We start from the raw sequence: 13300 nt of genomic DNA, 5'->3' as shown, positions 1-13300 counted from the left end.
AGAGCAGAGATAATGGATTAGCTTCATGCTGACGCAGAGAAAAGGGAAAGAGTAGTGCCCAGTCTCATCAGGTGTGCTCACGTACTGATGGAACTTCAGTGCTTTAAGCATGTTCACCCTGTTGGATTTCATGTTATTCCTCAAATAGAAGGACCAAAATAAAAAGATTACAAAATTCACTGTCAATGTATGTAAAGCAGGAAATGCTTTAAAAAGTCAAAGTGGGGTATTGTTCACATTGTTCACAAAGATTATCATTACAGAATATGAGATGAGGAATTTTGTTTGTTAAAACAAATTTTCTTTTACAGGTAGTGACAAATTATTGATGCAATAACTGGGTACAGTTCAAGACGGTAAAGATGTGACTGTGATTTCTTTCAGTAGATAGAAAAACACTTTCTTCTTCAATGGATTTTTTATCAGGTCTATTCTTTTTTTTTCTTTTTTCAGACACTATTAATCCTCTTGGAGCAATTCATGACTCTGCTTTTAATACATCTCTAACTCCACTAGTTATAGTTGGTTGCCTTTTTTTCAGCATTTAGGGAGCATCCTCTTAGTCATTGTTTGGTTGAACAATGAAAATAACTCAACTAGGCCATTTAATTGGACTTTTTTCTTTGTTATAATAAACAGGCGCAAACATTACCTGCCAAAGTAAGTCGGACTTGTCAACGATAAGCATTTAGCATGTCAGCATAAAAAGGCAATAACTTAGGTTTTTTACTATGATGTGAACACAGTGTGCAGCAGCCTCAGAATGTGGCTTTTGGGAAAGCAACTCCTCGCTCCTGATTCTACTACTGGCAGTACAATAGTCTGATGGAAACTAGCCCTCACCTTAAAAGAGTCTTAATGAAAAATGTAAACACAACATGAGCAGTTCCGTTATAATTTGGACGACTTAGATGGAATAGTAGTTAAACACTGTTATGACATTACTTTAGCAGTTGTGTTTTCTTGTCAAAAGGTGCTTTGGTGACTGGCTATGCAGTATGTTTTGGAGAGGTAGCAGCTCTTTCTTCTTGGAACTGCGTTTGTCAAAGAATCTTTAATAAAGTTTGAGCCCGTCCCATCCTGCCCTTCTGACACCCCTGGATATGAACCTTCCAAACAGTTTAACCTTTTGTAAAAAAAAAAAAAAAGGTCTTGAAGAAAACTAAAGCAGTTATGGTGAAAGCATGACGGACCATGTTTCTGTTATTGTCAAAGGTCAGGTCCCGAAAACAAATTTGAAGTCTCTGGAAATTAATTAAGGCATTTCACACACTTTTAAAACATGAAAACAAGTCTACCTTAGCCGTAGGGACCAGGTGTTGAAAAGACTTTTTGGTAAATTTGACATTACATGAGCCATTTTTAAAATCTCTATGCTTTCTCTTTTAGGAGAAGAAGTCTGCAGTTTATTTTTTAAATGTATTTATTTTTTTACACAGCATGCAATAGGCATTTATTCACAAATGCTATAATCTATATTCTGCTTAGACGCATTGTAAATTACACCCGAATAACAGTAGATGCATAGTATCAGTTCAAAAAGTCAAAACATAAGACCTAATTAAATATAGGGAAGCAATGGTCGGGCTCTCGCATCCATGGCAAACAATGGAGAGAGGTCATCACGGAGCTTGGACTTCCTGTTTGATTCAGGGTTTGTGTCCAGGAGACTTTTTCTCTCATCTCAGTCAAACAGATGTGTACAGAATTTCCCAGATGTCCATTCACCGGAGCCCCAAAAGAATGAAAAGGTTCACAAAGCTTGAATTTTGAGCAAAATTTGGTGCATTTTGGAACACCGATAAAGCAAATTTCTGGAAATTTTGATATGGGCATGACCTACTGCCCATTCGTCCCCTCTCGCTGCTTTTGTTTGGGGCTGTAGTGGTTGTGTTCGGGGTGGTTCTATGTCAGTTTGAGGTGTTTACAGTTGCATTTCATTCATTCCTATGCTCGCTGCAGGGGGTGTGGTTTAGGGTTGTTAATAAACCTTTGGGGATGGGGCCAATTGGCATGGATTTTGACATAACGATGTATGCCATGTATGGGTGCACGTTCCGGTTCAGGCTATGTTAACGGATAGGTTTTTTTTTCACCATGGTAAAAAACCCAGCCGAATGAATGGGGCCATTTGGCATGGATTTTGACATTAAAATTTCCTTAAATCACAGCTTCATGAAATTTGAATATGTTGAAGTCCACAGCGTGCCGAGTCGGGGAACATTTTGTACGATGTCTCTACGATAACCTGTTGCCTAGCAACAAGCGTCCAAAGTCAAATGGAAATTAAAAAAAAAAAGAAAGGTAAATATCGCAAAAACTGTAATAATTGGCATAATGAGGTTGTACAGTCCGGTAGTGCCAATCGGGCCGAGTGTTTGAAAGCTTGAACTATGTCTCTACGATAAAGTTCGGCCGAGCAATAAGCGTCCGAAATTTTGCCTTTTCTTTTGCTTTTTGGCATCTAGCATTACCATGGTAACACTTTTGACTGAGAAAAGTAATGCCCATCGAGGCACGATGGAGACGCATCCAACGATGTATGCCATGCATGGGTGCACGTTCCGGTTCAGGCTACGTTAACGGATAGGTTTTTTTGCACCATGGTAAAAAACCCCATCCGGATGAATGGGGCCATTGGCCTGGATTTTGACATAAAGTTTCCTTAAATCACAGCTTGATGAAATTTGAATATGTTGAAGTCCACGGTGTGCCGAGTCGGGGGACATTTGTACGATGTCTCTACAATAACCTGTCGCCTAGCAACAAGCGTCCAAAGTCAAATGGAATTCTTTTTTAAATTGAAAGTTAAATATCGCAAAAACCGTAATACGTAACATGATGAGGTTGTACCGTCCTTTAGTGCCAATCGGGCCAAGTGTTTGTAAATTTGAACGATGTCTCTAGGATAAAGTTTGGTCGACCAATAAGCGTCCGAATTTTTGCCTTTTTTTTTTCTTTTTGGCATCTAGCGTTGCCACGGTAACACTTTTGACTGAGAAAAGTAATGCCCATCGAGGCACGATGGAGACGGATCCAACGATGTATGCCATGCATGGGGGCACGTTGCGGTTCAGGCCGTATTAACGGACGAAAAAAGCGTGCAGAATAAGAAAAGGGAAACCTTCCTGTTTACCATTATATCGCCTTCATTTTCATGTTTTTTCTTGTTTTTTCGGGCGTGTTTTATTTTTTGGGGATTTTTTTTTCCCACATCAGAGCGGGGTCATGCTGTACACCCGCTGGTGCGTAGTGGGACTTTTGCAACTTTAGCTTGTTAGCAAAATGCTAGCAACATTGCCCTTTGGGCCATTCTGGACGATTGCAATATGGTCATGCCACTACTTGGCATGTCCATTATAAGAAAAGGGAAACCTTTTCTTTATACTAATATATATCCTTTATTGTTCAGGTTTTTCCGGATGTGTTTTATTTTTCGGGGATTTTTTTTCCCACATCAGAGCAGAGTCATGCTGTACCCCCGCTTGTGCGCAGTGGGACTTTTGCGACTTTAGCTTGTTAGCCAAAAGGCTAGCAACATTGCCCTTTGGGCCATTCTGGACGATTGCAATATGGTCATGCCACTTCTTGGCATGCCCATAATTAACTCAACATGGACATGCTAATGCAAATAAGACTTATATGTATATAAAAAAAAAATGTATTGGCACGGCACACTAGATTCAAACAGTTCATTCACCTCTATTTGATTCAGTACAGTGTTATCTGGATCCTGATTTTTGGGTTTTCCCCCTCTTTTTTGGGGCATTTCTGTGTCTGTTTTGTTAAAACATTATCCATGGAGCAGCAGAGCTTTTGATCTGATAAACAACAGTAACTGAACAAAGTAAAAGAACAAAGCAAAACATGCCATTTACGGAAGTCAATATCATGTACACTTTATGGAGTTATGCAATTATGATCTTAAGAGTGTAATGTGTTTTTCTAGTCTGGTTGACAGAATGCTGTTACACTATGAGTCACATTTACACATTTATACAGTATCTTTTTAGTCTATATATTTTTTCTTCTTTTAGAATAGAATAGAATAGAATAGCCTTTATTGTCGCTGAGCTGGCGTCCCAGCACAGTGAAATTGAACCAGTACAACCCATCAAGACAACAGACAAAACAATAACAAACTGATACATGAGACAACTGGCGAAATCAGATCAGAGAAAGGATGACATTGGGGAGGTAGGAGGGAAAAAAAGGCATTTTCATACTGTGTATAAATACACAGTGTGAAAGTGCAAAAAACCCCACCTCCGCACAGAAAGCAACATAACAATTTAACATCAACATCACAAGACTTGCACATGTGTGTGTGTGTGTGTGTGTGTGTGTGGGGGGGGGGGGGGGGTAGTTCTAGGGGCGGGGGGATCCCGACACAGTACCCCAAGTGAGCACTGCGGCCATTGGAGCGGCTCTCAAACCTGTTGACTGTGTTGGGGGGGCTGATAAGAGGGGGGGCCGGGGAAGGCGTTGACTTTAAAGGAAGGTGTATTTATCATTGTGTGTGTGTAAGCGGTAAGTCTGTGAACTTCGCCCCAGAGCTGCTCCTCAGCCATTGTCCTTGATGTTATCAGACGGCCTGGTACAGTTCTGGTACAGTCCGCAGGTGTTCTTGGAATGGGGGGGGGGCTAGGGGGGGCAGAGCGTCTTGTTTTCATTCCTACATGGAGATTGTGACTGGAGCGGCCTGCCAGGCTGCTCTGTCAAGGTCGGATTATAACATCAACAATTGTATTGACAACAGGCAGATCCCAGTCATTTTCCATCTGCCTTAAGTCTCTGGTTCATCAATGGCGCCTCCAAACAGACGAATTATTGATCAATTCCTGCCAAGCCAAGCTTCCAACTTCTCCAAGGTCTTATCCAACGTTAAAGTCTGAGTGTTGGTCGCCGTGCTTATCCCCTCAGCAACGTCGGGCAGCTTAGAAAGGGCCAGAACAGCTTTCGACGACTTACGTGTTTGTCGATATACCATGAATCCACCAACTCCAAACAGCAGAAATCCTGTTATCATTAGTCCAATTATAAAAGCATCTTCAGCGTCCTCGTCGGACAGGATCGACAGACACAAAATCCTTCAATAGGAGTCCATCATGTGTCCAGCGAAAAATGTCCCGTCGAGGCAGGAGGGCTCCCTTGTCTCCTGACTTCCTGTCGCAAAAATTTGGTCAATTGTGCTGAGAGACCAGGTAACCAATTCCATGATTGTAAGGTTTCGGAGGAGTGAAAAGAGAAGCTCTGAAAAGACAAGATAGGACAAAAAGCAGCAGCAGGGCAGATAGGGAGGAGAGGAGCAGAAAAAGCGTCCGCCCTCGCCGAGAGCCGGAAGAACATATAGAGTTGTTTTTTGTCTACTAAACACACACTGATGGAGACACCAGGAGCAATGTGCCATGTTATCCTGGCATGGTAATATGAATTCTCATGGTGATGTGAGAAGACTGTGACTCTACAAGGATACCTCACTTGATTTAGCCTCCAATCTCAGGTAAATGTCAAATATTGTGCACTCACCATGGCCTTACCTAGACGTAACTGAATGAAATGCGGGCAACATTAATGCAAAAGTGACCAATGTTTGAATGGTTGAAAGCTATAAAAGATTGATGAAGCCATTAATGTTATGTATCTCACATCTGAAAAAAAGGTCTTTATTGTTTGATTTCCCACCATCGTTATTTTTCTTATAATCAACACTATGATCAATGCCATTATACTATCAAAAAGTCAATGGTTGTAAGAAAATCAGAGTAAGCGGCCTAATAAGATAATGAGAAATGCACCATGCTTCAGAGCTACTGGATGGTAAAAGTGAGCTCTATTGGTTCGGGGGAAGCAACGGGAATGGATTTATGTCTCAGCTAGAGGCGAGCATGAATCCATTTTTCATTTTATAGCTGAAAGGGTAATCGATGATTGGTTTGACGAGACAACAGCACAACCTGAATGAGCTAGGGTACTCTCAAAAGGTTCAGCATTGCCTGCTGGCTCATTCAAATTCATCTGCTAAATCCTGAGCCTTCCATATTCCCACCATGTTTCTACAGCATACCATAGGGACATCTAGCTGGCACAACCAACATGTTTTTTATTGTAGGTTGCACACTGTAATGGCCTCAAGTCAGCAAAGAGACCTAGATCTCCATTAATACATATAAACTCTGCAAACGCTATGAATTACACAAGGATTCATACGTCTACCAAGGACGGAGTGTAAGTATTAGAACTCAGAATCACTCCACTCTCTTCATATGAATGAATAATTGATTTCTCAAGACTTTCAAAATAATGTTTTTCAAAGATTTAAGATGTTAAATGGAGGTTTCAATTATAAACTAAAAGCAATTTTCCTGTCACTTAATAATCAACACAATACATTTACAAATCAAAAGTAAAAAATCAGAGTATAATGCCCTAAAACATAGCCAGAAGTATATTATTTCCTCTCATATTAGGTTCACAACCACATGGCGTTAAGATAGAGCACCTGGATCTTAGACAAACCTAAAAAATCTGAACCTGGAACTAAAACAGTCTGTTTGCTGCTCTTTTAAAATAGCATTAAATTCTGCATCTTGAAATAATCTGACAAATGTTTTTAGGCAGTTTTTTTGTTGTCTGACAGAAACCTTTTTAACATGAAAAAACAGTAAAAAATCTTTAGCAAAATGAACCATTTCCCTTGTTCTGTGTGAAAGGGAGTTTGTGGTCTTAATGGTGAAACAGGTGATTCCTGGACAATTTCCAAGAAATAGATGCATTTTGACAGTATACAGACAAAATGCTTAAAACTTCTTAAACCCACACCTCTAGAATCACATTGAAGATCATGAAGATCATCTACTATTTATATACAAACCGTGAAGGATGACTATAGTTTTCTCCTTTGTCTGATCTGAAACAAGGCACCAAATACCTGAATCACATTTGATGTCTGAAAAGGTAAAAGGACAATAACTACTAGATCTTCAGAAATCGAGTCACTATGGCATTTCACTTCAGTCCTTTCTTTTCTTTTGTTCTTCACGGCTATGATCAGATGATCTATGTATGTATTAGATGAGCGCACACGATGAGCGCTGCGTCATCATTGATGCAGACACAGCATCGGACTGTCATGGTGAAGAAGGAGCTACGCTGAATGGTAAATCAAGAGCTTTCCCTGTCAGTCAACATTCCCACACTCAGCTATGGTCACAAGCTGCGGGTAGTGACCGTAGAATCAAGTGATTCCTCTGCAGGGTTTCTGGACTGTCTCTTAGAGAGAGGGTGAGAAGCTCTGTCATCTGGGAGAGGCTCAGAGTAGAGCTGCTGCTCCTCCACATCAAGACGAGCCAGATGAGGTGGTTCAGGCATCCTGTGAGGGTGCCTCCTGGACGCCTCCCTGGCAAGGTTTTCCAGGCATATCCTACAGCAAAGGGGAACAAATCATGTCCCATGACCCAAGTAAAATTATTTACTTTTTTTTGTTTTACAGTGCCTGAGCCTCCACTGATGACACATACTTTCCTCGTTCATTTCAATATACTTATTCAGTTACTATTTGAACATAGGGGTTGGCGATATGGCAAAAATATCATATCACGATTTTTTTTAAAGGGGACCTATTATGAAAAACAAGTTTTTTCTTGGTTTAACATATATAAAGTGGTCTCCCCTCACCCTGCGAACACAGAGTAGGAAGAAAGCAACCAAATTCTGCAGGGTCTGTTCACCCCGCCCGGAGGATCCTTCCAGTGTTATGTGACTTTTACGAGCCGTTCAGAATCTGCGCATATCGTGACGTCACGATAGGCGCAGAGGTTTGGCCTCCGCTGCTGAAACCACGCCCACAACTAACTCCGTCGGCCAGAGCGTCTGCCATTGTTTGGAAGCGGTGGCTGTTTCAACAACGAGGGACAGTTAAAATTCGGTTTTGCATCGACATTTACCCTCATAAAAGGATCAGTACCAACAGAACGGACCCGGCAACTGCACACGAGTCAGCGGTAAGTGACGTTATTTTTTTTGTTATCTATATTTGTTTACAAGTATGATCTTTGCATGGTCTAAGTATTTAGCTCCGGAGCACCGGAGATACTCACCGGACCGGACCGGTGAGCAGCTCCGGTGCTCCGGTGTTCCCTAACGGATTGTTAGGTAACACCGGAGCTCTATTAGTAATACATTTTTCTTCTGTTTATGGTTTCAGATCTTCCAAACAATGCACCTGAAGCTGTTCAGACACCTTCAGAAGATGCACAGTCCTTCCTTGAGCCAGCAATAGTGCATAAATGTTATTTATATACAACTTATGTTATTTTATTTTTTTTAACAATAAAGTTGTCATTTGTGAACATTCAGTGTTGTGATTTCTTCACCGTTAACATGATTAATTTGTCTTGTAACATAAGAAATGAAATTATGAGGAATTGGAGTAAATAACTGTTGTGTACCTGTTTAGAATTAAATTAAATCTTCCTGTGTGAATTAGTGTGAAGACGAGGTGACCCGTTCCCCCCTTCAGGTAACTAAAGGCTGATTTATGGTTCTGCGTTACACCAACGCAGAGCCTACGGCATAGTGTACGCGTCGATTTAACACAGAACCGTAATTCAGGCTTTAAGATCCGTTTACACCGTGTAACTGAATGCAAGCGTCCGACTATCGCGTCGAGCTGCGTGACATCGGACGCTCTCTGTCCACACTGAAACCGTTAAACTCGCGGCCAGTTAGGACAGTCCAATACAAAAAAAATAAAGCAATGGAATTTATTTTGTCGCCGAAGCTCCCTCGCATGGGACTTGCTTTGTGTACGCAGCCAGCTGCTCTTCTGCCCGGAGCGAGGCTTTGTTCCCTCCCCTGCTACACGTCATTCAGGCAGCCAATCAGCGCAGAGCCTCATTATCATAGCCTCCCCTCCCCTCAGAATCCCTCATAGAGAAGGAGGTTAGAAGCAGTAAAAATAGAGACATGGCCCAGAGGCTGAATTTCTGATTTATGTAGAAAAAACAAGCTTTTGATTGTTTTTAAGACATTCAAGGCCTGTTTAAAATATACATTAAATGCCATAATAGGTCCCCTTTAAATAAAATCACGATTTCAATCTTAAATTGGAAAAAGAAAAACAGACAATTTAGACCTTTGCATTCAATATTTTCTCGGCATGGCATGGCAGTGCTAGAAAAGTATTTACAGCCAGGCAGCTCGTACCGTGGGTCAGCTACTTTAAGCAGGCATTGGTACCGTTCAAGAGGGTAGAAAATGAGGGGTTCAATGTCCTTTGCTAGATAAAAGGTAACAGCTTCTGTTACCTCTTTCCATCGCTTGCTTAACGTGTCAATGCCTGTGTTTATGTTGTCTGTTTTGGTCTAACGCTGATCCTGCTTCCTCTTCAGGTGATTAAACAGATTTGTTGTGTTACCACAGGACTTGCAAATGGTTTCCGTGCAAACTTTGCAAATTACATTTTCTTGAGCTTGAACTCTTGCAAAAAATCGAAACCAATTCCATATTATCAAGGTGGAACTTTTTTTGCGATCAACTTTCAGCCATCGCTCTCCATGCTCTACCGCTACACACACAAACAAAGAGGCGGGTAAGAAAGTGTGTCATTGCCCATAATTCGCTATTACTGGTCTGTCAGGTTGACGAAATCAAGACATATGGTGAGTCTTTGCATCAGCATAGAACAGTATAGAACTGCAATTTTCACTTTGTAATCTTTCATGATCTAATATCATATCGCCTACCCCTATTGGAACATAACCACGGTTTGAACTTATAAAGCAACAAACGCTTTGTGAAGTAATCACCACAGCTACTTCTCACCATTACATAACAAACAATTTTAAACCCCTATGTTTGCCATATGCCAAGCTCGCCAACGAAACGTGGCAACAACAAAAGTTTTGGATTTGTTTCTTCCCTCTAGGTCTCAAACTAGCAACTCCTGTTTTATGCATGGTTTCATATCATTTCCTGTGTTTTCTTTTATTGGCAAGGCATGGTTTGGAGACCAGACATCACCTTAAATGACAGAGTACAGTCATAGCGTACAGAACGAGTATAATCATATACTACTGACCCTCTTTCATTAGTCAGTCACCACAAAGTTGCCCAGTCTCTAGATTTAGACCAAAATACTCAGATATTCTGATATTCATTCATTAGACGAGTATCAGATATTCAATACTCGTATAGAATAGAAAAGCATATAATGTCTTTATTGTCATTTGTACAGGTAGAACGAAATTGGATGCTATCTTCTTTAATGGTTTAAAAAATAGATATATTAAAACAACAACAACTATAAAAATAAATCATCTCTAAAAGGACACAAACAGGAAGACAACATACAGTATTCACATTTGGCAGGTATTGCACGATTCTATGGCAGGTATTGCTCAGTTCGGTCAGTATTGCACATGGAAAAAGTCAGTTTGAGTATTTAGCAGCAGTGAGTGTAGTTATGGCTCTGGCATAGAAACTGTTCTTGAGTCTGTTTGTTCGTGATTTCAGTGTCCTGAAACGTCTGCCTGATGGCAACAGTTCAAATAGTGAGTGTCCGGGGTGAGATGGGTCCTTGATGATTTTCCTGGCTTTACTGAGACACCGGGTGTTGTACAGCTCCTCCAGGGAGGGGAGAGTGCAGCCGATTATTTTTTTGGGCCGTTGTGACGACCCAGTATCCAGATAATGTTTCTTTTACAAACAGCATTCTGAACAATTCCGTGCTCTGACTGAGTGTGAGCTGTGAACACCACCCACAGTAATGCACCAGTACATTTTAACTGTTAAATGGAAGACAGCGTAAGACCTGTGCTGTGTGGAACATTGCAAGTTGAATGATGGCGATTTTGGAAATAAACTCTTTCTCCATCTACAATCCTTTTTTTTTTGTTTTAATTGGCATACAAGTATCTTCACATCTAGAGCACTTGTGTTGTGCACTCCTCCGTTGGTGTCCTGTTCACCCTCACGCACCTCTCTCACACCTCTTTTGCTCAGTATTGGGAGTGTGTGCTCCACTCCTTTCGTTACTCACAGTCTCGCATACTCATTCAGATCACCTACCTTGTACTGCTTTTTCTGCTCAGCACTGACAAACACTTACAGTGTTAAAAACGTACATTTTATTTTGTTTTACAGTATGGCTGGTTTGAGTTAAGGCTCAAGCTCTGTATATTGCAGCGGGATGTGCCAGTTATAGTATGGCTCTATCACCATTATTGAGATCTTCTAACATAAGTGAGTAATGTTGTTGTTGCTGTGTTACTAATTTGGTCACAGAAAACAATAGATTTTTGTATTGAATATCAAGTTTACCCCATTTTGATTCTGCCTGTATGAAAAGCACATTTTTGACAGTCATAGACGAGATATTTGGGGGACACAGTATGTAACGAATACTTTAAGATGATCAATTATTAATCTCCAATCTGAGTGTCGCGACTGAAGACTGTGGTGTATGTGTGAAGGAGAGCTTTAATCTGCGGACTGGCGCGGCACATCCCTGACCTTGACCGTGACCAAGTGTGTGTTCTTACAGAAATAGACATTTGCAAGCTCTAATTACTCTGCTAGTGTGAAACAGAGCAAACTATAAAGATACACAGTCTCCACTTGGTGTTAACTCATTAATATTTGGCTGCTCAAACCAACTCTTCCTAGAAAACCAATTTTGTTTCTTTTGTGTGAAACTGCTTGTTATCCCAAAGTATTTCTAGAGAATCGTTTGTATTTGATGATAAGTTTTCTAAAAGGTTATAAACTAAGTTGCTTCACTTAGACTATTTGATTTTCTTGAGTTATTATACAATAAAGAATCTCATGAGGCTCAATATACTCTTTCTATAGTAATTTTCTTTTTCTTTTAGCAATGAATCAGTGAATGGAAGAGGGCTGACAATTTGGGGCTGACAATTTGGAATCAGGACTTTGAAGTTACGTTCACACTTCAGGTCAAATCTGATTTGTGACCAAGATCCTTTTTTCTGTGGTTGTTCACATTAGTATTTTAAATATGTCTTAAAAAAAAGTCTTTGTTTTGAACTGGCTTCTGTTTTGAAATGAGCCCCAACACACTACCTAAGGTGAACAGAAATCTTTAACCCTGGCCGTGTGAGGAGCGATGTCTTAACTTCAATATCTGCATGGAGATGTGTGGGGATGAGGAATCTGAGGCAAACTTGACTAGAATTTCTAAAATGAGCAAAATAATCCTATAGTCTTTTAATTTTCTTGAAACAAGGCTTATTGACTTTCAAAGAAATTTGTTTTTGCAGTGCAAGAGTGGCAGAGTGTGACATGAAAGGCTTCACTGAAGCAGATTTCATTTTAAAAAGACATGAAAAATGAATGAAATGCAGCCTGACAATTCAGACTGACAAAACGTCAAATATGAACTACCAGGTCTGATGTGTAACAATCTGATCTAAAAAACTGAATAAGTGAAACAAAAACAAAAAATTTTAAAATCAGACATGGGGAAAAAACAAAACAAACAAAAAGTGGTGTTTGGGTTGTTTTTGCATGCTAAGTTAATGGAGCATGAGAGATGGTGACGGAATAGGAGCTACATTTACAAGCAGTTTTGTTCGTTTTAACCATAAAAGCCCCATTTGAGATTCTTTACCCGCCGGACTATGAGTGTAAACAGCTTAAGCGGGACCAGATTAAAAGCCTAATTGAATTATGATGTTTTAAATGTTGATGGACCAGTGCCGCTCTGTAAATAGAGCTTACTGATCTTGAGTAAGAAGCCGACTCTGAGTGATAAGAGTGACCACGATGGAAGCCAGTTCCCTCTGTGAAGAAATATTTTTGTACGTTTAATTAGAAGTAGTGTGAAGATGAGGATTTTGGCTTTGGAAAGAGTTGATAATTTCACAGCTGAATACATTTGTCTGCTGGCATTATTTTCCTGTCAAATTTGAGGATGTGCTGCCAGCAGGAAATTGAGCGAGCTTTCCTCTGAGAAATATTAATTCCATAGCAGACAGTAACCAATAAAAAGCTCTCAAGCTAAAAAGCGAGCTTATTTTGTTTTGTGTTTGAAATATGAAAAAGAAAATTGTTGTAAATCCTTTCCTTATCTTTTGGCACGAGATGCAACATTGTTTTGCAAAACAGACATCCTTAATTGAATTAGAAACAATGTTCTTTTCTTTCTCTGTTACTACGGTGCTTCTTTCTATTGTTGCTGTATTATAGGTTCAACAGATGATGAAATTCATGTTAAAGGTCATCCGATGTGTTCCGTCTACTTTTTGGTAGACTTTCTTTCCTCACTCTGTTTAGAGTG

The 13300-nt window shown here is 40.2% G+C and overlaps 1 protein-coding gene across 2 annotated transcripts in view; it reads right to left on the bottom strand.

Annotated features, from left to right (window-relative positions):
* Nucleotides 1-13300, bottom strand: part of fibcd1b (fibrinogen C domain containing 1b) — a 259486-nt gene that overhangs the window by 61358 nt on the left and 184828 nt on the right. The gene's annotated exons all lie outside the window — the stretch shown is intronic.

This window comes from Cololabis saira, chromosome 11, assembly GCF_033807715.1.
Source record: "Cololabis saira isolate AMF1-May2022 chromosome 11, fColSai1.1, whole genome shotgun sequence".
Classification (NCBI taxonomy): domain Eukaryota; kingdom Metazoa; phylum Chordata; class Actinopteri; order Beloniformes; family Belonidae; genus Cololabis; species Cololabis saira.
This window is presented reverse-complemented; position numbering and strand designations above follow the sequence as displayed.